At 39.5% G+C, this 24676-nt stretch overlaps 1 protein-coding gene across 1 annotated transcript in view; it reads right to left on the bottom strand.

The window, feature by feature from the left end:
- Positions 1-24676, bottom strand: part of RECK (reversion inducing cysteine rich protein with kazal motifs) — a 278973-nt gene that overhangs the window by 154547 nt on the left and 99750 nt on the right. The window lies entirely within an intron of this gene.

Raw genomic sequence — 24676 nt, 5'->3', positions numbered from 1 at the left:
TTCTTGAGTTTGTCAGTACTGAATTTTTGATTCTGAAGAGAACTTTGAAAGTTATAGTTTTAGAAGATACAGTTTTCCAAATTTTGTATTTCTATTATCTAGCATCAATATTTAGATGAGTCCTCTTAGTGGAAACTCTCCTTTATATGCCCCTCTACAAAATTCATACATTCATTACATCTTTACTTAGAGGTTTGGGTCAAAATACAACACATTTGAAGCAGTAATTCTTATTGTTACATCCTTACAAAAATTGTGAAATATATTTTTTGGAAAAGGGACATTTTGAACCTTTTTCTCATACTTGGTTCATGCAATGGGATAATCCATATCTCAGAATACATTTTAAAAACTGATCATAGAGAAAAGGTGGTAGAAGATGAGATTTAGTTGTAATTAATTAATAGATGTATTTTCAATGTTTTCTGCCATAAAGGAAAAATAATCCGACTTACATGGCTCAGTGGCAGTATTTTCAATTATATCTACCAACTTTCCAATTTGGACATGTATGTTCAGACTCAGAAATACCTACTCTAATAAAAGTAATTATTCAAAAAGCTTAGAATTACTTTTTAAAAAATCTATTAATGATGAATCAAGTTGATATACAAACTTTAGAATTTGCAGATTAGAATTAGAGGTTTATATTTTGCCTAGACAATGGAAAGAGGTATTAACATCAATATTAAAAACTTCAATATATTTTGTATTTTCTGTATTCAACAGAAAATAATATTTTAGACTTGGACTCCATCGTGCTTATATTGTAAATCGCATATTTTGAAATTAATGCTTCATTTCAACATGATTTTATATATAATATTATAAGTATTTTCTATATAATGTTTATAAAGTATAAATGTTTGTTATTGAAAAGGAAGTTGATACATATATTAATTTGTGAAATTTAACATTCACAGATGCTCATATTATTTTGAAATATATTCTTAATGCATGGAAAGTCGAATCTAGACAAAAGAAAATAAATTCTCTGTGCCCTATTTATAAATAATCACTGGACAACAATTTTTCTTCAAAAGTTCTGCTTCCTGGGAACTTTAGTTAATTATGATATGCCCCTTCAAACTGAACACAAATATAATTTAAGAATGACTATATCATATAGGAATCTTGAAAAATATGGACTTCCGGTAGCGCTGCCGCACCGAATGGCGGTGTTTTGAAGCCGCCCGATCCTGGGGAGCGTCAAAGCGCTCGGAGGCAGCGAAAATCAGCTGTCCCGTGGCGCTGGAGCTTCTCCCTCGGGAGAAGAGGGAGAGGTGAGCTTGCCTGGGTAGAGGTAGAGCTCCCCTGCGATTCTCCTAAGCAGTTTGGGGGATAACAGGGTGAGCCCTCTCGGAGCCCAGGCTTTCTCCACTCTCAGGACGTTTTCGCTCCAAAAGGAGTGGAACCAGACGCGACAACTGCACCTGCTGCTTAGATGGGACTGTGAGTATTTTGTTTCTTTGAGAAGCAGGCAGAGCAAAGCAGGAAGATCTGAATTTTCAAGTTGGATTTTAACTTTAACTCAGATTCATTATGTTCTTCAAGTTTTAAGTTTGAAATGGAGTAAAAATGGCGCTGGAATGTTTCTTTCCTGTGTGAAGTGACTGCGTTGGAAAACTGTTATATTTTGCTATATAGCAAGAGATACAATTTGCAACTGACTTTACCCAGTACCGGATTTTGTTTATTTGAAAGCTTGTTCCCTTTTTCTTATTGAAGGTTAAGGAACTTTGGGAGAACTTTTATTTTTTCTTTCCTTTCCCTTCTTTCCCCCCCCCCCTTTTTTTCCTGAGCTTTGATTCTGCTGGGTGAAAGAGGAAATCGAAACCTAAGAGATGGCTGCGAGACGTGGGGGAGGGCCTCCAATTTCTAAGAATGTTATTTCTTCACCTTTACCACAAGCTGTAGGGCAGACTTTGATGAAACCTACAGTACAACCACCCTCCCCCCACCTCCTGCATTTACACTGAAAGACATTCAGCGAGTTCTGATGCAGTCAACACAAGTTTTGCAGCAAGAAATAAAGGAAACAAGGGAAGAATTTGTTAACCAAAACAACCAGATGAGGGAAGATATAGTGCTTGCACTCCAGGGTTTGGCTGCACATATAGAACGCCTGGATGTTCGTGTGGACTCAGTTATGAAGTATGTGGAGAATTTGGAAAATAAAATCATTGATGCTGAACAGAAGATTGATAGAGCAGAGGCTAAGATTGACAGAACAGAGGACGAAGTTATTATATCACAATATAAGAACATGGAGTTTGCATTGCGTATCAGAGGCCTTAAAGAGAATCCTAAAGAAGATTTGGAATTGGAAGTAACACGAGCAGTGGCTCCTGTTTTGAAATGTGAACCTGAAGAACTACTTAAAGAAATGGATAAGAGCCTTGGTGGAGCAGTGGGCTAATGCCTCCTTAAGTAACACCAGCTGCCTGCAATTAGTGCAGGTTCGCATCCCACCAGGCTCAAGGTTGACTCAGCCTTCCATCCTTCCGAGGTAGGTAAAATGAGGACCCAGATTGTTGGGGGCAATTAAGCTGACTTTGTAATAATGCCGCTTGGGGTGTGTGTGAAAGCCCTAATAAGCAGGCATATACATAGAATGAAGGCTACTGCTAAGCTTGTAAGCCGCCCTGAGTCTTCGGAGAAGGGTGGGATATAAATGGAATTAAAATAAAATAAAATAAAATAAAATAATAAAATAATAAAATAAAATAAAATAAAATAAAATAAAATAAAATAAAATAATAAAATAAAATAAAATAAAATAAAATAAAATAAAATAAATTTAGGGTTAACTCCTGGATTGCTAGGCAAAAAAATTTACCTAGAGATGTAGTGATTTATTTTTCCAGGAGATCAACCAGAAATTCTATTATTCAGGCCTTTTATCGGGAAAGATTTCAAATTGCAGGCCAAGACATTATGATTTTAAAGGAGATACCTCCAAAAATTCTTAGAAAAAGGAAAGATTTTGCCTTTCTGTCTGATGAGCTTAAGAAGCAACAAATCCAGTTCAGATGGGAAATACCTAATGGAATTGTGGTAAATTACGCAGGGACCAGATACAGATTGGATACAAGTTTAAATGCAAAAGATTTCTACACTAAGGTCCTGAAAGCAGGCTCACCACCGTCTCCTCGAATCAAAAGAACAGAAGCAAGACAATAAGATAAACAATTGAGTGAAGGGGCAATGTCATTGCCTCTTGAGGAGATACAGCAGGCGGAGGTTATGGAGCAGAGTTTGGCATTAAAGGAAGACCCAAAAGAACAGAGGATGACAAGAGCTGCATATAAGCGTATGGAAAAAGAGCAAAAACAGAAGCCGGTATCTGGTCCAACTACGCAAGACGCAGCTGTCTCAGAGCCTGTGGGAGGAGCATGTCCGAAGAGAGCAACAGCTGATTTTCAGGCTATGTTCCAAAGGTTCATGGTCACCAGAGATGGTGAAGTTCATGACATGGAATGTTAATGGCTTAAATTCACCACAGAAAAGAAAGTATTTTTTTTATCTGAAACAACATAAAAATGACATTGTTTGCTTACAAGAGACACATATTGCATTAAAAGACCAAAAGTATCTGATTAATTCCCGATTGGGAACACATTTTGCATCCTTTGCTCCGGACAAGAAGGCTGGAGTGGCCATTTATTTAAGAAAAGACTTTTCGGCAAGATTGATTGAATCGGATTAACAAGGGAGATATGTTAGTATTGAATTAATATTACAAGGAAAGAAAGTTCTTCTTATTGGATTATATGCTCCAAATCAACAACAGTAAAAATTCTTCAAATTTTTACATCAGAGACTAATTGAATTGGATTATAAATCTGTTATCATGATAGGAGACTGGAATGGAGTTTTGGTGCCATCTGAAGACAAGAAGGGATCCTCCAAAAACTTTTTTAATTCGAAATTGCCTAAAGCTTTTTTGATTTGAAGGAAGATCTGGAATTAAGAGATGTATGGCGGGAAAGGAATATGAGAGACAGAGATTTTACCTTTTTTCGGATAGACATAAATCTTTCTCCAGGATTGACTTTATTTTGATTAGTACTGATCTTTTTTCTTCGGTTAAGAATGTTAAGATTTTCCCTAGGACAATGTCTGATCATAGTCCTGTTTGGTTGGAGTTTTTTTTGCTGAAGATGGTAGTAGAAGATCTGGAGGCTGAATGAGAATTTATTTACAAATGACTTGTTCTTGCAGAAATGTAGAGGACATATGAAAGAATTTTTTGTTACAAATATGCATAAAGGTACATCAATGGAAATGGTTTGGGATGCTAGTAAAGCTTATATGAGAGGGGTTTTGATTTATATGAACAACGCTTACAGGCGTAAGCAAATGCAAAAACGTTTAGATCTTGAGGAAGAGATTAAATCTAAGGAGAAAAAGCTTATTTTGAATCCATTGGATAATAATTTAAGGATCTCAATACATTTACTGAAAGAACAATTTAGCATGCTACTGGCTGATCAAGTAGCAACTAATTTGCGCTATGCTAAACATAATACTTTTTGTAACGCTAATAAGCCTGGTAACAGAAATCCTGTACTATAGATAAAATAGAATATAAAGGAAAAAAAGTCTACCAACAAAATTTGATTAAGAGGAGTTTTTTAGATTTTTATTCGAAATTATATTCTAAAGAAAATATACAAGTTTTAGATATAGACAAGTATTTACAGGGAGCTCATTTTCCGAGACTCTCAAAAGAACAACAACTTGAGATGAATTGCCCAATTACATCAGAAGAAATTTCTTTAGCTATTAAACAGTTGAAATTGGGCAAGGCTCCGGGAACAGATGGATTAACAGCAATTTACTATAAAATGTTGTTGGTCGAAATGATTGAACCCTTAAAGATTTTGTTTAATGAAATTCAGACTGGAGGTGCAGTTCCTCCATCATGGAGGACAGCTTTTATATCATTGATTCCAAAGGAGGATCAAGACCTTACTCAACCTAAAAATTATAGACCTATATCGCTTTTGAATACAGATTATAAGATTTTTGCTAAAGTATTGGCTAATAGATTAATGCAAGTTTTGAAACAAATGATTCATAGTGATCAATCGGGGTTTATATCTGGGAGGTATATGAAATACAATGTAAGACAAATTGTAAACTTGCTTGAATATTTGGATAAGAACAACCAAGTCTCCGCAGCATTGATATTTTTGGATGCACAGAAAGCCTTTGACCAACTGAATTGGCAATTTTTATTGAGAGTTGTTGAGGAGATGAATTTTGGAGAAGGTTTTTTACATACTATTAAAGCTATATACCAACAACAAACTGCACAAATTATAGTTAATGGGGGGCTAACAGAGACCTTTAAAATTGAAAAAGGTACAAGACAGGGATGCCCCCTATCACCATTATTGTTTTTTTTAACATTAGAGATTTTATTAATTAAAATTCGAGAGTCCTCTATGATAAAGGGAATTAAAATAAAACAGAATGATTACAGATTGAGAGCTTTTGCTGATGACTTGGTTGTGACAGTATCTCACAGTCGGTTATAGATTTGATGGAAATTATAACTCAGTATGGTAAGGTTTCTGGGTTCAAGGTGAATAGTAATAAGACTAAGATATTATCTAAGAATTTATCTATGAGTGAAAGGGATATGTTATCTAAATTAACAGGTTTTGAAATAGTGAAAAAGGTTAAATATTTAGGAGTATATATTGTAGCTTCAAATGTAAAATTGTATAAGAATAATTATGAAACCCTATGGTTGAAGGTACAAAGGGACTTAAATAATTGGAAAAAATTACAATTATCCTTATTGGGAAGAATTGCAGTTGTTAAAATGAATGTTCTGCCAAAGTTTCTCTTTTTGTTTCAAATGATACCTATATTGAAAAAGGATACCAACCTTGATCAATGGCAGAAGGGTATTAATAAATTTATTTGGGCGGGGAAAAAACCAAGAGTTAAATTTAAGATTTTACAAGATGCTAGGGAAAGAGGGGGACTTAAGGCACCGAATTTGAAATTGTATTATGATGCGGTTGCCTTGACGTGGGTTAGTGATTGGCTTAATTTAACTAATAAGAGAATACTTCATCTTGAGGGTTGGGATTTGGTATATGGATGGCATGCATATTTGCTTTACGATAAGAAGGTGGACAGGGCTTTTAAATCCCATACTCTTAGAAGTGCTTTATTGCGTGGAAAAAGTATTATTATAAGTTAAATTATAAAATACCGATTTGGGGAATTCCTGGACACGCGATAGAGGGCGTATCTATGGGAGTGAGTTTGGATATGGTTTCTTATAAGGAATTACTTAGATTGGAAGGGAATGATTGGCAACTTAAATCATTAGATGAGTTAAGACAAGAAAACATAAGTCACTCTTGGTTTCAATATACCCAATTGAAAGCTAGGTGGAAGTTAGATCAAAAGGTTGGCATCACAATTATAGATCAAAATTTAGTAAAACAAATTAGAGACTTAAATTGTGCACATATAAAGAGGATATATAATGCTTTAATTGAATTGGATTCAGAAACGGAATTAGTTAAAGATTGTATGATAAAGTGGGCACAAAATATTCAGGAACCAATTTCGTTGGACACTTGGGAGATAATTTGGGTCAGAAATGTTAAATTTACTCAGGCTCAAAACTTAAGAGAAAATTTTTATAAAATGTTTTATAGATGGCATCTGGATCCCAAGAAGTTGTCTAACATGTATCCTAACTTACAGTCTAAATGTTGGAGATGTGGTAGTTTAGAAGCCACCTATTTTCATATGTGGTGGACTTGTAGAAATATAAAAGCTTTTTGGATTAAAATTTGGTGGAACATTCAAAAGATTTTTAAGAGAAAGATAAAGTTTTCTCCGCAATTGTTTTTATTGGGTATTGTTGTAGATTGTGATGTTAAAGAAACCAATTTGATGTTGAATATGATAATAGCAGCACGGTTACTGGTGGGACAATATTGAAAGAAGGATAGTTTGCCTACTATAGAAGAATGGGTGCTTAAAGTTTCGAATCTTGCAGAAATGTCTAAGATTTCTGCTTACTTGAAAGATCATTCACAGGAAAGATATATTTCAGTTTGGAGGAGATGGATAGATTATATTCAGAATAAATATGGGACTAAAAATTTCCATTTAGCTTATGAGTAGATTTTAAAGGGATATTGTTATTGATTGTTGGTACTTTGTATGTATTTATGTTAAAGGGGAGTTAAAGCACATTATGAATTTGGTTAATTGTATATTATGTATAATTTTTATTTAGAATATGATTATTATAACTATAATCCTGTATTTAGCTCTGGGAAGTGGGGGGGGAAGTGGGGGGCTTTGGGGTGGGGTGGATTTGGGGATATATTGTAAAATCTTGTTTTTGTAAATAAAATAATAAAAAAGGAATCGTGAAAAATATGAAGTTAATTTTTAATTACTATAATGTATTTAATCACGTTTCTGATCCGTTGCATGACTTCATTAGAGCTAAACGTGTTTTGTTGCTGATTTTCATTTGTACTCAGTGTACGATGCATCTCACTGCAGTGTCCAACAACAGTTTACCACTACTGATGGATTCCAGTTGCCCTGATACCATTTTTCTATTGTGAAAATGTGCTCGTGAAATCTTCCTGAAAATTTTTCAGAAAAGAAGTCCAAATGTGAATGCAGAAAAAGAAAACTCCAGTGACACGCTGTACCTCATGGTCTTGTATTCTTTAAAATGTTTGTCAACTAGCTGAATGTAGTTTGTGTTCTGTGGTTGCCAAGAAAATTCTCAATGACATTCTTGAATGCTTTCCAGACAATTTTCTCTGACCCTATTAATAGATCTTCAAACTGCTTGTCATTGATGACCTTCCTTAATCTGGGCATCAATTATTCTTGGAAACATCTGTCTCAAATAACAAAAACCTTCACTTTCCTCATTTCATAGCTTTCAAAAAAAATCATCAATTTGAGTTTTATATGAAGTGAAGACAAAAATATCTTTGTCAGGTCAACAAGAGATTCACTTTTTATGTTCTGGAATCAAATTCTTTTGGTCATTTCTTTTTAATATAACCATCTTGCATAGCTGTCTCATTCAAATATGTAACAACAGTATCTGGTATATCTGAGCTGCATTCCAAATAGCAGAGCCACTATTTTTATATCTCTACAGATATTCTAGTTGTAGTTGGTGTACTGGATGTGTTTCAACAACAGTTCCATGTTTTTGTATGTTTCTTTCATGTGTACAGTATAACCAAAACGTAGAAGGTTGTACACTGCCATCATGCAAAAACCGAAGATTTTGGTATGGGATAGATTAAATTATAGGTTGTATCCAAGATTAACAACCAAAAATCTATATGATACATCCAAAAGTGTTCAGGAAGCAAAATCTCTGTTGTCCAGTGAATAAATTAATTGCTCTGCTCCTTTCCCAATGGATAGTTCCAGTCTTAGAAATTCATAATAATTGACTGGTATAGTAACATTATTTGTTCATCTGAATAAATTTGAGTATATATTTGAAGCAGGGTCTCAGAGGCCAAAAATCCAGACATAACTTTAGCCAGTTCTGGAGACCATTTATTTAATACTTTATACTATTTTATACTTGTTTTAATGCCAGTGGAGCAGTGAACTACTTCTAATAGTTCAAGATTTGTTTTAGGGTAAAAAAGTAGCAAATTATTGGAAAGTGGCCACCATTGGGACAATTTTTACTGCAGTAATAAACAATACAATGTACAGAATTCTGGGAAATCAAAATATAATTAACCACACTGGCCCCACTGGAGTGCCAGACTCCTTTTTTAGATCATCCATTACAGTGCCATTAAGTATAACTAGATCTAAACTGTCACCAGTTGAACCAAGCAAAATCAAGCAATACTATAATGATGGTCTTTGGATTCCCTGGTCAATAAGTAGCCAATATATGTTTTAGGAGCATTTGCCATTTAAAATAAGATTGCAAAGTGATGTCAGGTGGTCAAATACATGCATTAAGGTCACCAGCTATTATGATTACAATCTCTATCAGGGGTCTTCAAACTTGGCCCTTTTATGACTTTTGGACTTCAACTCCTTGAATTCCTCAGCCAGCATGCCTGGCTGAGGAATTCTGGGAGTTGAAGTTCACAAGTCATAAAAGGGCCAAGTTTGAAGACCTCTGGTCTTTATATTGATAAATTAGTAAACTTATGTAAATACTCAATTGGTCCCACAGATTGTTTACTTACCTATCCCCACAGATTGGGGGGAAATATATATTAACAGATAGAGTATTATTTAAATCTGAGTAAAATGGCTAAAGCCACATTTGAACAGGATTTCAGAATAAGTACTGAAAGACATAGTTTAACAGTCATCATAGAATTCAAGCTGCCTGATGGTCTGCTCTTTTTTGAATTGCATTCATAATAAAGGGAAGCTATCCAGATATTGTTAACTCTTCCATAACCCACATTTCTGGGAACAAAAGAATATCAAAAGAAGAAATATATTCCATAAATGAAATCTCTAAAAATTTTCTTTCCAGCCTGCAATGTCCAGGAGAGGCTAGAAACCATGGCTAGAATCCATGCTAACTCTGGATAAATGATCAGAAAAAGCAACACTTTGGATAAGGAGGTTCAAGACTAAGAAAAAAGATTGAGAATAGATCTCCTGCTGTCAGTTAAAGTGGTTAGTATCTCAAGTATGGGGCAATTCCATAGCAGAAATTTCATGGGCAAAACCAGTAAAGGCCAGACTGAGGATTAGGATCAGAAAGTTAGTATGTTCAGATCTCCTTTGAAAGGAATTCACTTGCAGGAGGAATAGCAGCCATTAGGTGAACAGAATCAGGGTCTATGCACAGGGAAGCCAGTGAAAGTGAGCTACAATTTGACTCGTACATTCTTTACAGTCCAGTTTGTGAGTCAGTATCACCTGTGGGATGAATATTTGGAGGGTTATAAACAGGTTGTGTTACATTGATCAGCTTGGTATTCCTTTGTCTGGATGAATTTGGGGTTGGAACACATTTTTGTTTGGTTTTTTGGAAGTATTAGGCACTCGGAAAATAAACTTGCTACCTTTTCAACAGGAGGACAGCTGGAAGGTAGTAAAGTGTTGACTCAGTTGCAACAGTTACTGACTAAAACATTGATTTGACTGCTTCAAGTTTGCATATGATTATTCGTTCGTTCCAAACAACTAAGCTAGTGCTTCCATATCTTCCATAGGGCTGGCAGATGTATATATCTTCACTTTAATTAAAACATGGGCTTATACCTCTTGTATTTATCTGGATCTGATCTTGGAGTTGGTGATGCATTCTGTTGTGTAGAAATAATTGCTGGCTCATGTTATGAGATCTGAAACTTATGCCATCCTCTCTCATGGGATTTGCTCTTCTCCCAGAATTTAACAGATGCAATCTACTGATGTTATGAAAAACATATATTCTGTAGATCTAATTTGAAATCCCTGTAAGAAATGTTTGAGTTTGAAGATCATTTTGAAGGGAATGTGGAATGGCTTAAAGTCAATATTATTCTTTCAAGACATTGCCATCTGGGAAGCCAAAAAATTTCTGTAAGCTTGCTGGAATATACTCTGCGGTGAAGGATTTGTGAGAGGGAATGTAGTAGTAGTCTATTTTTCCACCTGCCCTTGTTGATAGGATTAATTGCAGTCTGCACAAGACTATTATCGTTGGCCATTTCTATACATATGTGATCTTGTGCAATGGGTTTTGAGTAAGATGTGGAGCAACTGGGCTAGTAGCTGGCTCCATGACAAGTTTAATTACATCTTTTCCATTATGATCTTAAGTTCATCTGTTTTCTGATTGACATTTAGTAGGTTGATCAAAGATTACAATAATTGTCTTGATTATTAGAAGGCATTTCATCTTCTAGAGGAAGGGAAATCATTCACTTTGCAATCAAATAGGACAAGATTTATTGATGGAAATTGCAGGGTTGGGGAAGGGGAAGAAGGAAATTTATATACTAGGTTCATGTGCTGGAATATATCCTCCAATTTCAGGTGTCCAGAGGTTGTGGCCATGTTAGTGTTCAAAATGCTTGTTCAGCCTTGTTCCTGTCTTGTTGTTTCTCTCCAAATTCTTTTTCGTTCTTATTTTATAACTATTGTTGTCTCACATCATCAGCAAGGATACGGTGCTATTAGATTCCAGGCTCTAGAAAATGAACTAATCTTAATTCTAAAGTTAAAAAATTACTAAAACCTTATACAGGAAACTTAAATTTCTAACTGATTTTCAATAAAATTACTAAGTAAGCTATTTTAAAACTAAATATAAAAAAAATAAAAAGTTGGGCTTCCGGTGGCGTCGCGGCGCCGAAGACAGCCTTCCCGGGCTGCCCGCGGCTCAGCTGTTTGTTTTTTCGCCCGTAACAGCGCCGAACAGCTGTTCGGGCGAAATTGAAGCCCCCTCCTCGGGAGAAGAGGAGGGGGTGAGGCCCCAGGTAGGGGTAGAGCTCTCCGAGGCCGCCTGAGCTTGGAGCTTGGGCGGCTGAAGGATTGAACTCCCCCGTAGCCTGGGTTGCTCCCAGCTGGCCGGCGTGTCTGCTCTGAACTTTCTGGAGCGGAGCCAGGCGTCTGCGAACCATCCCTGCCTGAAGAAAGGACTATGATTTAAAGGAGCAGGCAGAGCGGTACAAGAGATAAAGGTGAAGAGGCTTATTTTAATATACTCTCTAACTACTTGAACTTTTTAAACTCTAAGTGAAAGTGCGTCATATTTGAGGATTAAAAGATGGCGGCGAAACCTCCCCCTAAAACTCTTCGGAGTGGTGGATCCTCGCCAGTGCAACAATCATCTTTACAGGCGTTGCACCCTTCTGAAGCGCTGACAGCGAAGGAGTTTCGAGATGCTGTGGATAAACTTTTGGACTCAATTAATCAATCAATGGCTGATAAATTTGCGCAGATGGAGGAGAAATTGGAGAAACTGGAGGAGAGAATGGAAGAGAGGATGGAACAGAAGCTCAGCGTGATGAAGGTAGACATTTTGTCTTCAGTGCATAAAGTGGCGGAATGTGTGGAAGAATTAGATGAAAAGATGGATGATTTGGATCAAAGGAATGCTATATTAGAAGTCAAAGTAAGAGAGAATGAAAATGTAAGAGATAAACTGGAGAAGGACTTAAGTTTAGCCCAATTTTACCAGATGCAGTTTGCTGTCAGAATCAGAGGTTTAAAAGAGGATACTAAAGAAGACTTGAAGCAGCTGATCTCTGAGGCTTTTGAAGAAGTATTAAACCTGCCAGCATCTGAAATAAGAGCAGCTATGGATAAAGTGTTTCGGGTGAATTCATGGATTGCCAGACAGAGGAAGTTGCCTAGAGATGTGGTGGTTTATTTTGCAAAAAGAGAGATCAGAGATCAAATTATACAAGCTGCCTATGATGTTAAAGTGGTGATTGCTGAACAAGAAGTTTTGGTTTTAAAAGAAATTCCTCCAAGGATTTTAAGGGGAAGGAAGGATTATACATTCCTCGTGCATGAGCTCAAGCAAAGAGATATAAGGTTCAGATGGGAGATTCCTCAGGGGCTGATGGTGATGCATGAAGGTAAAAGGTACCGGTTGATTACTGTGAAGCAAGCGCGTGATTTTTACAACAATGTCTTAAAAGCAACTCCATTAACGCTCCTGGAAGCTGGGAAAGGATCTGGAGAAGAAGAACAACAAGAGGAGGAAACGGAGGAAAGTGGAGCGGGAGGAGATCAAGTTACAACTTCTTTGGATGATCCTAGAGAGCAAAGAGTGACGCGTGCTGCTTTAAAACGAGCAAAGAAAATAATAGAACAAGATCAACAAAAGTCTTCAGTTTCTTCGCAACGTACATACAGTCAAGCTGTGGGAGGAGCACGGCCTAAAGAAGTTAGTCCTATCAAGGCTGTGGTCCATGGGCTTCTGGAGAATATTCATGGCAACTAAATTCTTAACTTGGAATGTTAATGGACTGAATTCACCGCAGAAGAGGAAGAAAGTTTTTCAATATTTAAAGCAATTTAAGATAGACGTTATATGTTTGCAAGAAACGCATATTAGAGTTTTGGATCAAAAGTATTTATTGAACGCGAGACTGGGTACGCATTTTGTTGCCTCTGCAGAGAATAAGAAAAATGGAGTAGTTGTTTATGTTAAAAGTGCTCTAACAGCAGATTTAATTGAAGCAGATAAGCATGGAAGATATGTTATGATTGAGCTGCTGTTAGAAGGTAAAAAGATGCTTCTAGTTGGACTATATGCACCTAACCAACAACAAGCTGATTTTTTTAGCTTACTTCATACAAAGCTTACCCAGTTGGATTATAAATCTTTTATTTTTATGGGAGATTGGAATGGTGTTCTGGATGTACACTTGGATAAAGCTGGAGCTTTTAAGCGTGTTCCAAGCCACGCCAGATTGCCTAAAACTTTTTTTGAATTGAAGGATGATTTGGAATTGCGAGATATCTGGCGTGAGAGGCACCTGCAGGAGAAGGATTATACTTTTTACTCTGACAGACACCAATCTTTCTCAAGGATTGATTTTATTTTGTTGACTAATGACTTCTTTTTGAGAACTAAAAAAGTGAAGATATGTGCAAGAACTATTTCAGACCACAGTCCAGTTTGGTTGGAGATTGATAAGGAGAAAAGAGATAGGCGCTCGTGGCGCCTAAATGAGAACTTGTTTAGAGATCAGAGAAATGTGGAAGAATGTAAACAGCGGATGAAGGATTTTTTCGAGATTAATATGAATAAGGGTACCTCGATGGATATGGTTTGGGATGCTAGTAAGGCCTATATGAGAGGGGTGTTGATATATATGAATAATAGACGTAGACGTGTAATGGAAACTAGAAGGAAAGAACTGGAGAATGAAATAAAGGAAAAAGAAAGGGTTTTGATTTTGAATCCAGGGGACGTGAAGATTAAAGAGGCTATTAGGCTGTTAAGAGGACAATTTGATAAATTAATGGCAGACCAAGTGGCAACCAATCTGCGGTTTGCTAGGCATAATACTTTTTGCAACGCTAATAAACCAGGCAGATGGTTAGCCTATAGACTGAGGAAGAAACAAAGGGCCTCTAACATAGACAAGATTGAATATAAAGGAAGGGTTGTGTTTCAACAGAATCTAATTAAGGATGCTTTTGTGGATTTTTATTCGAAATTATATACCAAAGAGGAAATTGAGGTAAAAGACATTGATAAATATTTGGAGAATGCTAATATTCCGGTCCTTACGCAAGCACAAAGAGAGGGGATTAACCAACTGATCACAGAAGAAGAAATCCTTACAGCAATTAAGGATTTGAAGGTTGATAAGGCGCCCGGTACGGATGGCTTGTCTGCGGCCTTTTATAAAAATTTACAATTTGAGATGATAAAACCGTTAAAGGAACTGTTCCAGACAATCCAGAGGGGGGGAAAGGTGCCACCGTCTTGGAGAACAGCTTTTATCTCATTGATTCCGAAGGAAGATCAGGATGCTACTCAAGTTAAAAATTACAGACCGATTTCGCTTTTAAATACAGATTATAAGATATTTGCTAAGGTTTTGGCTAATAGACTGATGAGGGTTCTGCAACAGGTGATTCATGGGGATCAAACGGGGTTTATTAGTGGTAGGCAAATGAAAAATAATGTTAGACATATAGTTGATGTGTTAGAGTTTTTGGAAAGACACAACCAGATCTCTGCAGCGCTAATCTTTTTAGATGCTGAAAAGGCTTTTGATCAATTGAATTGGCAATTTCTGTTGAGAATGTTAGATAAAATGGATTTTGGGGAAAATTTCTTGCAGCCGATTAGGGCATTATATCAAAAGCAAACTGCCCGAATCATAGTTAACAATAGCTTGACGGCAGTATGTAATATTGAGAAGGGTACAAGGCAAGGATGTCCGTTATCGCCCTTGCTATTTGTATTAACTTTAGAGATATTATTGAACAAGATTCGGAATTCGGAAAAAATTAAGGGGATACAAGTTGGAGATCAAGACTATAGATTGAGAGCATTTGCAGATGATCTGGTTGTTACAGTGACCCAGCCAGAGAATTCTGTTGTGGACCTGATAGAGATAATAACACAATATGGGAAGGTTTCTGGATTTAAAGTAAATATACAGAAAACTAAAATTTTGGCTAGAAACATGACAGTTTCACAGAAGGCCTTCTTGGAAGGATTAACTGGATTTGAGATTGTTAAAAGGGTTAAATATTTGGGGGTAATTTTGTCGCCCTCGAATACAAAGCTATATAAAAATAATTACGAAAAATTGTGGGGGAAAATTCAAAAAGAATTGGAGAGTTGGCAAAAATTGCAATTGACTTTGTTGGGACGGATTGCAGCAGTGAAAATGAATGTCCTGCCCAAATTTTTATTTTTATTTCAAATGATACCGATTCTTAAGAAAGATTCTAACTTGGAGGAGTGGCAGCGTGGTATCAATAAATTTGTGTGGGCAGGGAAAAAGCCACAAGTTAAACTTAAGATTATGCAGGATATTCGTGAGAGAGGTGGCCTTAAATTGCCTAATTTTAAATTATATTATGAAGCTGCTGCATTAGTAGGAATAAGTGATTGGATTAATTTGACGCAATCGAGGTTATTAAATCTTGAGGGCCATGATTTGTTGTTTGGCTGGCATGCATATTTGTTGTATGATAAGAAGGTAGGTACCGTGTTTAGGACGCATATTCTAAGACAGGCATTGCTGAGAGTTTGGAAGAAGTATAGACATAAGCTAAGTTGTAAGATACCATTGTGGGCAATTCCAAAACACGCAATAGAAAATATACATGCTGGTTTCAAACACGATGAGACTACCTACAAGGAAATTTTAAGTTTAGAAAGGAATGTTTGGTGTTTGAAATCATATAGCTTCTTGCGAGAAGAGAAGGTTGTACAAACATGGTTTCAATATACTCAGCTACGGGCCAGGTGGAAAGAAGACCAGAAAATTGGATTTGCAACGATTGATGAAAATTTGATAAAGCAAATTAGAAATCAGGGACCTGCACACATTAAACGGATATATCTTGCATTGATTGAGATTGATTCAGAAACAGAGCTTGTTAAGGACTGTATGATAAAATGGGCCCAAAATATCCAGGAAGTTATTACTATGGACATGTGGGAGAAGATTTGGGTGAGGAATGTGAAATTTACTCAAGCTCAAAATTTAAGAGAGAATTTTTATAAGATGTTTTATAGATGGCATTTAGATCCTAAAAAACTTGCAAGTATGTACCCGAATTATCAGCCTAAGTGTTGGAGGTGCGGGGCTGAAGATGCAACATATTTTCACATATGGTGGACATGTAAAAAGGTTAAGGCCTTTTGGATTAAAATCTGGTGGAATATACAGAAGATTTTTAAAAGGAGGATAAAGTTTTGTCCGCAATTTTTTTTGTTGGGAATAATTGTTGATGCTACAGTGGTGGACTCTAAGTTGATGCTGAATTTAATTACGGCAGCAAGACTTTTGATAGGACAATATTGGAAGAAAGAGGAGCTGCCGACCATAGAAGAATGGACTTTAAAGGTTTCCGACCTGGCAGAGATGGCGAAGATATCGGCTTATTTGAAAGATCACTCGCAAGAACGTTATATTATGGAATGGAGAAAGTGGATTGAGTTTATCCAGAATAAGTATAGGGTTAAGAAGTTTTATCTAGCATTTGAATAAGTCTTCTTTCGTGTTTTTTCTTTTCTTTTCCAATTTTCTTTTTTATATATATTTAATAATGTTAAGTTTTGTTTGTTCTTATACAAGTTAGAGGGTGATGGATTTTAGAATTTATGGTTGTTAGTATATGGTTGCTTATGTTTGTTTTTATATATATATACCTTGTATTTAGCTCTGGGAAGTCCGGGGGGGGAGGAGGGTGGGGGGGAGGTACGGGGAGGGAAGAGGGAGGGGGGAAGGGGGGAGGCAAGGGAGGGAAGAGGGAGGGGGGAGCTGGGGAGGGGAGGGTCGGGGGGGATGGGGGTTTTTAATGGAAAATTGTATTGTAAAACTTTTCAATAAAAAAAAAAATAAAAAGTTTAAGAGCTTGCTAAAATGCTATCACTCAGTGGCCATGTTGCTCTGCCTACCCAATACTAATAGAGATATTCCTGATTTATAATGAGCAATTTCCAATTCTTTATTTTATAATAAATTTAATCTCATGATTTGATAGTACTATATTAATCAAAATATATATTGTAAGTTTTAATTTTGGTTTGCATTAATTGAATACAAATGGATTATATATTTATCCTTCTAGCACTTCAGAATAAGTTTATTCATTAAATTTGTACCTTATGCAATCAAATGACCCTCAGGGACTGATAATGAATTGGTATGACAATGATTAGATTAGATTAGATTAGAATAGAATAGAATAGAATAGAATAGAATAGAATAGAATGGAATAGAATAGAATAGAATAGAATAGACTGGAATAGAACAGAACAGAATAGAACAGAATAGAATAGAACAGAGTAGAAGCTGGAAGGGACCTTAGAGTTCTTCTACTCCAGCCCCCTGCTCAAGCAGGAGAAACTATACCATTTCAGACAAGTGACTGTCTAGCCCACAGGTCTGCAACCCGCGGCTCCGGAGCCGCATGCGGCTCTTTCAGCTGTCTCCTGCGGCTCCCACTCCTCTGCCATGTGCAGTTCAAAAAAAAAAAAGTGGGACTAAAAAAGTTCAACCAATCAATTCAAATATGCAGAGTAAGTGCATATCTCGCCTTGGCTCCACTCTTCAGTCAAACCCTGTTCTGCGCATGCGCGCATGTACGCCCATGTGCACACATTTTTTGCGGCTCCCAGTTTTTCCTTTTGTGAGGGAACCGGTTCCAAGTGACTCTTTCACTGTTTCAGGTTGCTGACCCCTGGTCTAGCCTGTCTTAAAAACCTCCAGTGATGGAGCGCCTGTCAGAATCCATTTATATTTCATTTCTAACTATCTCTTCTGTGCAAAACCCAAATCTCACCCTCCCCTAGATTCTGCCATTCCCAAGGAGGAGAGCAAACAAGCAGGGGGGGGGGTTATTGCTTTTACTTCCTTCCTCAAATGTAAACTTTTCTTTATTCCACCTGCCTGCTATCCATCACAATATAATCAATTACTCTCTCACTAGGCATATCCCTCTTATCTCGCGGGCAGCTAGGAAAGGGGGTGGAAAGTGAGGAATGAAGGCCTCTGGAATCTGGGTTGTTTCTCTGGATGGAATGTGAGGGGGTGGAAATGATCCTGCTATGAACAGACTTTGTCTCTCCTTTCCCACAAGGGGCTTACCACCTGGAGCTTGGCTGATCCAGAACTGACCAAATCAACTGAGGGATGGGGTTTGCTTGGGGACACCTTAAAAATATTGATCTGTGGGGGGATTCTTCAGATCCTGTCTATTATGCCTGCTATCTCCTATTTCTTAGTAAAAGTTCCTACTTGGAAAACCTTGTCTGCAAGAGTCCTTCTTTCTTAAGATGTGGGCTGAAGTAGGTTCTTACAGCGCCCACGATTTCTGAAGGAAAGCTGTTCCACTGGTTAATTGTCCTCACTGTTAGGAAGTTTCTCCTTAATTCCAGGTTGCTTCTCTCTTTGGTCAGTTGTAAACCATTATGTCTTGTCTTGCCCTCTGGTGCTTTGGAGAATAGTTTGATGCCCTCTTCTTTGTAGCAGTCCCTCAAATACTGGAATACTATTGTCATGTCACCCCTGTTTCTTCTTCTCTTTAGATTAGCCAAACCCAAGTCCTACAGCCATTCTTTATATGTTTTAGTCTCCAGGCCTTTGAGCATTTTAGTTGCTCTTCCCTGAACTTTTTCCAAAGTCTCAACATCTTTTTTGTAATATGGTGACCAAAATTGGTTGCAGTATTCCAGATGTGGTCTAACTAGGGTTTTATAAACCTAATATTTTGTGTGATCTTGATTCTATGCCTCTGTTTATACAACCAAGGATTGTATTAGCTTTTTTGGCTGCTGCTGCACACAGTTGGCTCATAGTCAAGTGATCGTCCACTAGGACTCCAAGGTACCTCTCACAGTTACTGTTTTTGAGTCAGGTCTAGACTAATCTGTACTTATACCTTTGATTTTTCCTGCCTAAATGTAAAACTTTGCTTTTCTCCACATTAAAATTCATTTTGTTGTATAGGGCACATTGTTCAAGTTTGTCAAGATCTTTTTGGATCCTGAGCTTGTCTTCTGGGGTGTTGGCTATTCCTGCCAGTTTAGTGTCATTTGCAAATTTGTTGAGTTCCCCTTCTTTTCAATCATCTAGGTCCATGGTGGCGAACCTATGGCATGCATGCCAGACTGGGCACGCAGAGCCCTTTCAGTTGGCACGTGCACCAGAGAGATGCTCCCCTCCCCCTCTCCACGTGCACCTGACTAGTAGTAACTGGAGAGGGCAGGGAAACTGAATTCAGCAGTGCTCTTGTGGGAACAGTTGCAACAGCTGGGCGGGGTGAGGGGAACCAGTATAAAAGCAGGTTTTGGCAGGATCAATGTGAGTTTGGAGAAGACAAGTAGGACGCAGTGTCCATTTGCACACTTTGTAGAAGGCTACCGGGGGAAGGAGGACATATGAGTTTGGACCTTGGGGAAAGGGACAGAGAGAAAGAGAGGAAGGAAGGAAGGAAGGAAGGAAGGAAGGAAGGAAGGAAGGAAGGAAGGAAGGAAGGAAGGAAGGAAGGAAGGAAGGAAGGAAGGCCAGGCCAGGCCTGCCAGCACCGCTGGGCAAATGTGTGGCCAATCCTGCCCAGGTGATGCCAAAGACAGCTAACCCTTCTGCGGAAGCGCTGGGGGAGGGGGAGAGAGCAGCTACCCTCGAACACCGCACCTGCTTCCCTTCGGGCTCCCTCGGCCTCTCCCCCTCCCCAGGCTGAGGCTGGTCAGATTCTCCCCATGGGCAACACTGCGCCTGCCGCCAGTCTGTCCCTAGCCAGCCCTCCTCCTCCATCTTCCTCAGCAGTGACACACAACCCCCAGGGCTGCGACAATGGCTTTCCTGTCTTCAATGGCCAATCCATGACCCCACCTGCTAGGCAGGGAATCCGCAGATTGTCCCGCTGTGCGGCCCCAGGGTCCTTTCTTTTTGTGGCCTCCGCCTGGCATCCACTATGCTGCCTGGCCAAAGCTGGTGACAACACCCCAACAAGCATCCCTCCCCATGAGCAACCTCGAGGTGGCCATGCCCACCCCAGCCACACCCACTCAGTCTGCTGTGACCACTGCAGCCACACCCACCCTGCCCACACCCACCCAGTGGGCCATACCCACCCAATGGGCCATGCCTACCCAGCACCCAGTGATAAATAACTGGGTTTTGGCTTGCAGTTTGGGCACTCGGTCTCTAAAAGGTTTGCCATCACTGATCTAGGTCATTTATAAAGATATTAAAGAGTACTGGACCTAAGATGGAGCCTTGTGGTACCCCACTGCTTACTTCTCTCCATGAGGATATAGTACCATTGAGGACTACTCAATGTATGATAACATAGTCATAAACTCTCCCCCCAATACTATCCAGATTTTCAACACCAAATGGTATCTATGCACAAAAACATCTAAATCCTGATATGATAATGATTGCATGAAGGCTAAAAAGGCTATCCTAAATATCCTCCCTTTGCCAGAAAAATTCTTTTGAATGTTAGGGTTTGGCTTACAGTTGAATGAATGAATATTGAATGAATAATAGTTAAGATTCAAAAAAAGATTTACAAAGACATTATGAAAATAAAGAAAAGGTAGGATACAAGAGAGAAATAGAGGAATAATTCTACCAGCATGTCAGGATCTCCATCATCAGCCTGGTGTCTTGCTGGAGGAGGCATTTAGGGCAATCGAAACCTGTGTATCTAATGGTAGGAAGTGGGGAGCTGTTTGTACCAGTTACTCCAGACATCTTCAAAACTGATTGCCTTGGGTATGAAATTCCAGCAGCCTAAACAACCCAGAGTTTCCCACAACATTGCGGTGATCCTGGATTGGGTGGCAACAGACTGGACTTTGGGGGGAGGGATGGGGAATGTTGGGTTTGGCTCTTTCGGGAGCGCAAACTTGTTTCTACCTCACCTTCCTGCAACCAACATCTTTAATAAAAGTCCTTTTCATTTCAATCAACTGAAGTCGAGAGTCTGCTTGATGTTATTATATTTACCTCTCAGGTGAGAATCGGAAAAGCATTTAGGGCATTAGCTTTATTTTGCAGAGATCAAAACTAATTATCAGAAAACCAAAGTGTCCATTTTTCCTTGACATCATAAAATTCACAAATGACAAATAAATAGGACTCCAATTTTTGAGTGCAATTTCATACTTCCCCTACCCTGGCATAATCATATTTTTTGGGGGGGGAAGGATTGCACAATATACCTCTATAGCTAGCTAAAGAATTTATCATTCAAAAGGAACCAGTTATGTTCCTGCAGCTTACAATGTCTTCCAAGTTAAATAGTCCCACAGCTTTTCTATAGCTTTCAAATTTACTCACTTACAAAGCTCAGTATCATCCAAACCATACAAAATAAATTTATCAGAATAATTTCAATAGTCCTACATAATAACAAAAATATAACATTATGTTTAGAAACAATAAATGCCAAAACACAGTATCTTTTTCTACCTTCTGTCTAAAGTTAATTCTATTCCTTATAACTTTGGCATGTAGTGGTCACTTTAAATTATGGCTTTAAAAAGCTCTGGATAAAATTCAGTTACTGGGCTTCTGTATGGAAGATGTGTGCACATTAAGCTCTGATAACCCTCTCTAAACCTGATTCTGATAATGCTAGAACTGCCCCAAGCAATAATCTGGTATACAGATTTACAAACAAGTCTAAGTAAAGTGTCACACTCCCTTGCTTATCACTACCCCCAAAACGGTCTCTGAGGTGGCTTACAGATCACTCGGAGACAGCAGGCTAACACTAACAGGTTTATTCGAGAACCGGACAAGTAGGTGTTCGGCTTCAGCTCTTTTATAGCCGGCCACCGGCCGGCTGGACCAATCCGCAGACGTTCTTCTCCCGCCGGGAATCCGGAGCCAATCAGCTGTGGAGTGTATTTGACAGCTCCGCGTCTGCGTGGCTGGAACGCATGCGTGGTACGGTGCTTGTTTTGATGGCGGAGAGCTGTCAACTGGCTGCGCATGCACTTCCACTGGCGGCGGCTTTTGACAGCTGTCAAAAGCTCCCGCGTGTTCCCCTGTCACAGTGTTTACCTCACAATATTACAACTGTATTAACTCTTAACGTTAACATTAACTTTTACATTCATAACATATAACACACCCCTTACCCTTACCCTGGATTAGTTCCTCCCCCCTGCTGTTGTTGGTTGTTTCCTGCCCACTCGTAGTCCTGTAGGTAGGCGAGGGCTTTCCTGGATCAGCTGGAACGGCGTAGGGGTGTTTCGTTGTCAGGCTCCCTTCCCGCTGATGTAGTTGTTGTGTGTCGGCGTCGTTGAGCGGTGCTGGATCGGTTGGTGCTGGGTCGACTGCTTGCGGAAAGACTCGGCTCTCTGTGTGTAATTGAGAGTTATTTTGGGGGCTCCTTGCTCTCAATTGGTCTACGTGCTGCCGTAGTTGACCATTAGGACCCGCGTCTATTAGGTATGACAGGGGACCGGTTTGGTGTAGTACGACCCCTTGCATCCACTTTTGCCCGCTTGTATAACTCCTCGCCCAGATGGATTGTCCCAGTTTGAAGCACCGTGGTGGGGGAGGTTGCTCAGCGTCGAAGTTTGCTCTGTCGGGGTGCAGTCTGTCCAGCCTGGTTATTAGCCGCCTTCCCCACCGCAGTTCCGCCAGTGATTTGCCCGTGGTCGTGCAGGGGGTGGTGTGTTGTGCTAGGAGGAACTGGCTTAGGCGCCGGTGCCAGTCTCCTTTAATAAACTTCTTTAACGCTTCTTTCGTGGACCTCACCATAATCTCTGCCATGCCGTTAGACGAGGGGTGAAACGGAGCCGACGTGACATGTCTAATAGAGTTCCTCATGGTGAACATCTGAAATTCACGAGAGGTGAATTGGGGGCCGTTATCAGAGACAAGGACGTCAGGGAGGCCGTGAGTGGCAAAAACCCCTCTGAGAGCTTGAATGGTGGAGGTAGTGGTGGTTTTGTTGACCGGAATCACCTCGAGCCATTTGGAAAAACTATCTATGACTATCAGAAAATTTTGTCCCCAAAGGGGCCCGGTGAAATCTAGGTGAATCCGGGGCCACGGGTTTTTTGTAGTTTCCCATCTATGGACAGGTGCGTGGGGTGGATCTGATCTGGCTAATTGGCAAGGGTAGCACCCTCCCACATGGTCCTCCATGTTGTTGTCAATTCCTGGCCACCACACATAGCTTCTAGCAAGGGACTTCATTTTTACCACCCCTGGGTGTCCCTCATGCAGCGTGCGTAGTGTCTGGAGCCTATTTTTCTCTGGAATCACCACTCTATTTCCCCAAAGAAGGCATCCTAAGTGGGAAGTTAGTTCCTGCTGTTTCGTGAAGAAGGGGCGGAATTCTGGGTCAGGGCATTTTGCCGGCCACCCCGCAGTGACCCAGCGCAGTACTCTACTAAGATGTTTGTCCCTGGCTGTGTTGGACGCTATGTCCTTGGCTGAGAGTGGACACTCTGGTAGTTCCGAGATCACTAGTATGTGTCCGGCAGGGGCCGGGTCAGGGTCTGACGTCTGGACGGGAAGTCTGCTGAGGCCATCGGCGTGTCCTAAGTCCCTCCCCGGTTTGTGTACCAGCTTGTAAGAGTATGCAGATAAAAAGGTAGACCACCGTAAGATTCTTGGGGACAGTATTTGAGGGGTTATTTTGTTCCACATAAAAATGCCTAACGGGTTTATGGTCGGTAAAAATGGTAAAGGGTCTGCCGTACAGGTAATCGTGAAATTTCTTCACTCCGGCGACGATAGCTAACGCCTCCCTGTCAATTTGGGCATAGTTTCTCTCTGCTTTGGATAGTGTCCTTGAGTAGAATGCTATCGGTCTTTGTGTCCCGTTTTTGTCTAGGTGGCTTAGGACGGCCCCTATCCCGTATGGGGATGCATCGCGAGCAATGCAAATGGGAATGTCCTCTTTGAATAAGGTGACGGTGGAGCTGTTGCAGATGATGTCTTTCAGGTTTTGGAAGCTGGCTTCATGTTTCCTAGTCCAGGACCATGGCGTTCCCTTATCTAATAGCCTATGTAAGGGCTCTGCAATTGTCGCCTTATGAGGCAAAAATGCATGAAAAAAATTTAGCAAGCCTAAGAAAGCCTGAAGTTCTTGCTTATTTTTGGGGCTGGGGGCCGCTTGGATTGCTTTGAGTTTCTCGTTGGTGGGGTGGATTCCTTGGGTGTCAATCCTGTACCCCAGGAATTCCGTGGATGGAACTCTGATTGAGCACTTCTCTTTTTTCAATTTGAGACCGGCTGCTCTGAACCGGTCTAGGACAGCTGACAGTCTGTCGGCCAGATTGGATTCGGTCTCCCCGGCGATGAGGACATCGTCGAAGTAGGGGCAGACTCCAGGGATCCCTTTTAATGTTTTTTCCATTACCCCTTGAAAAATTCCAGGGGCAGCTGAAATGCCAAATTGAAGCCTATTGACTTTGAAAGCCCCGCGGTGCGTGACGATCGTCTAAACATCCGCGGTTTCCTTGGTTACAGGCAGTTGCAAGTAC

This window comes from Vipera ursinii (genome assembly GCF_947247035.1).
Source record: "Vipera ursinii genome assembly, chromosome: Z".
Lineage (NCBI taxonomy): Eukaryota > Metazoa > Chordata > Lepidosauria > Squamata > Viperidae > Vipera > Vipera ursinii.
The sequence above is the reverse complement of the archived record's forward strand: the minus strand, read 5'-3'. Positions and strand labels throughout refer to the sequence as shown.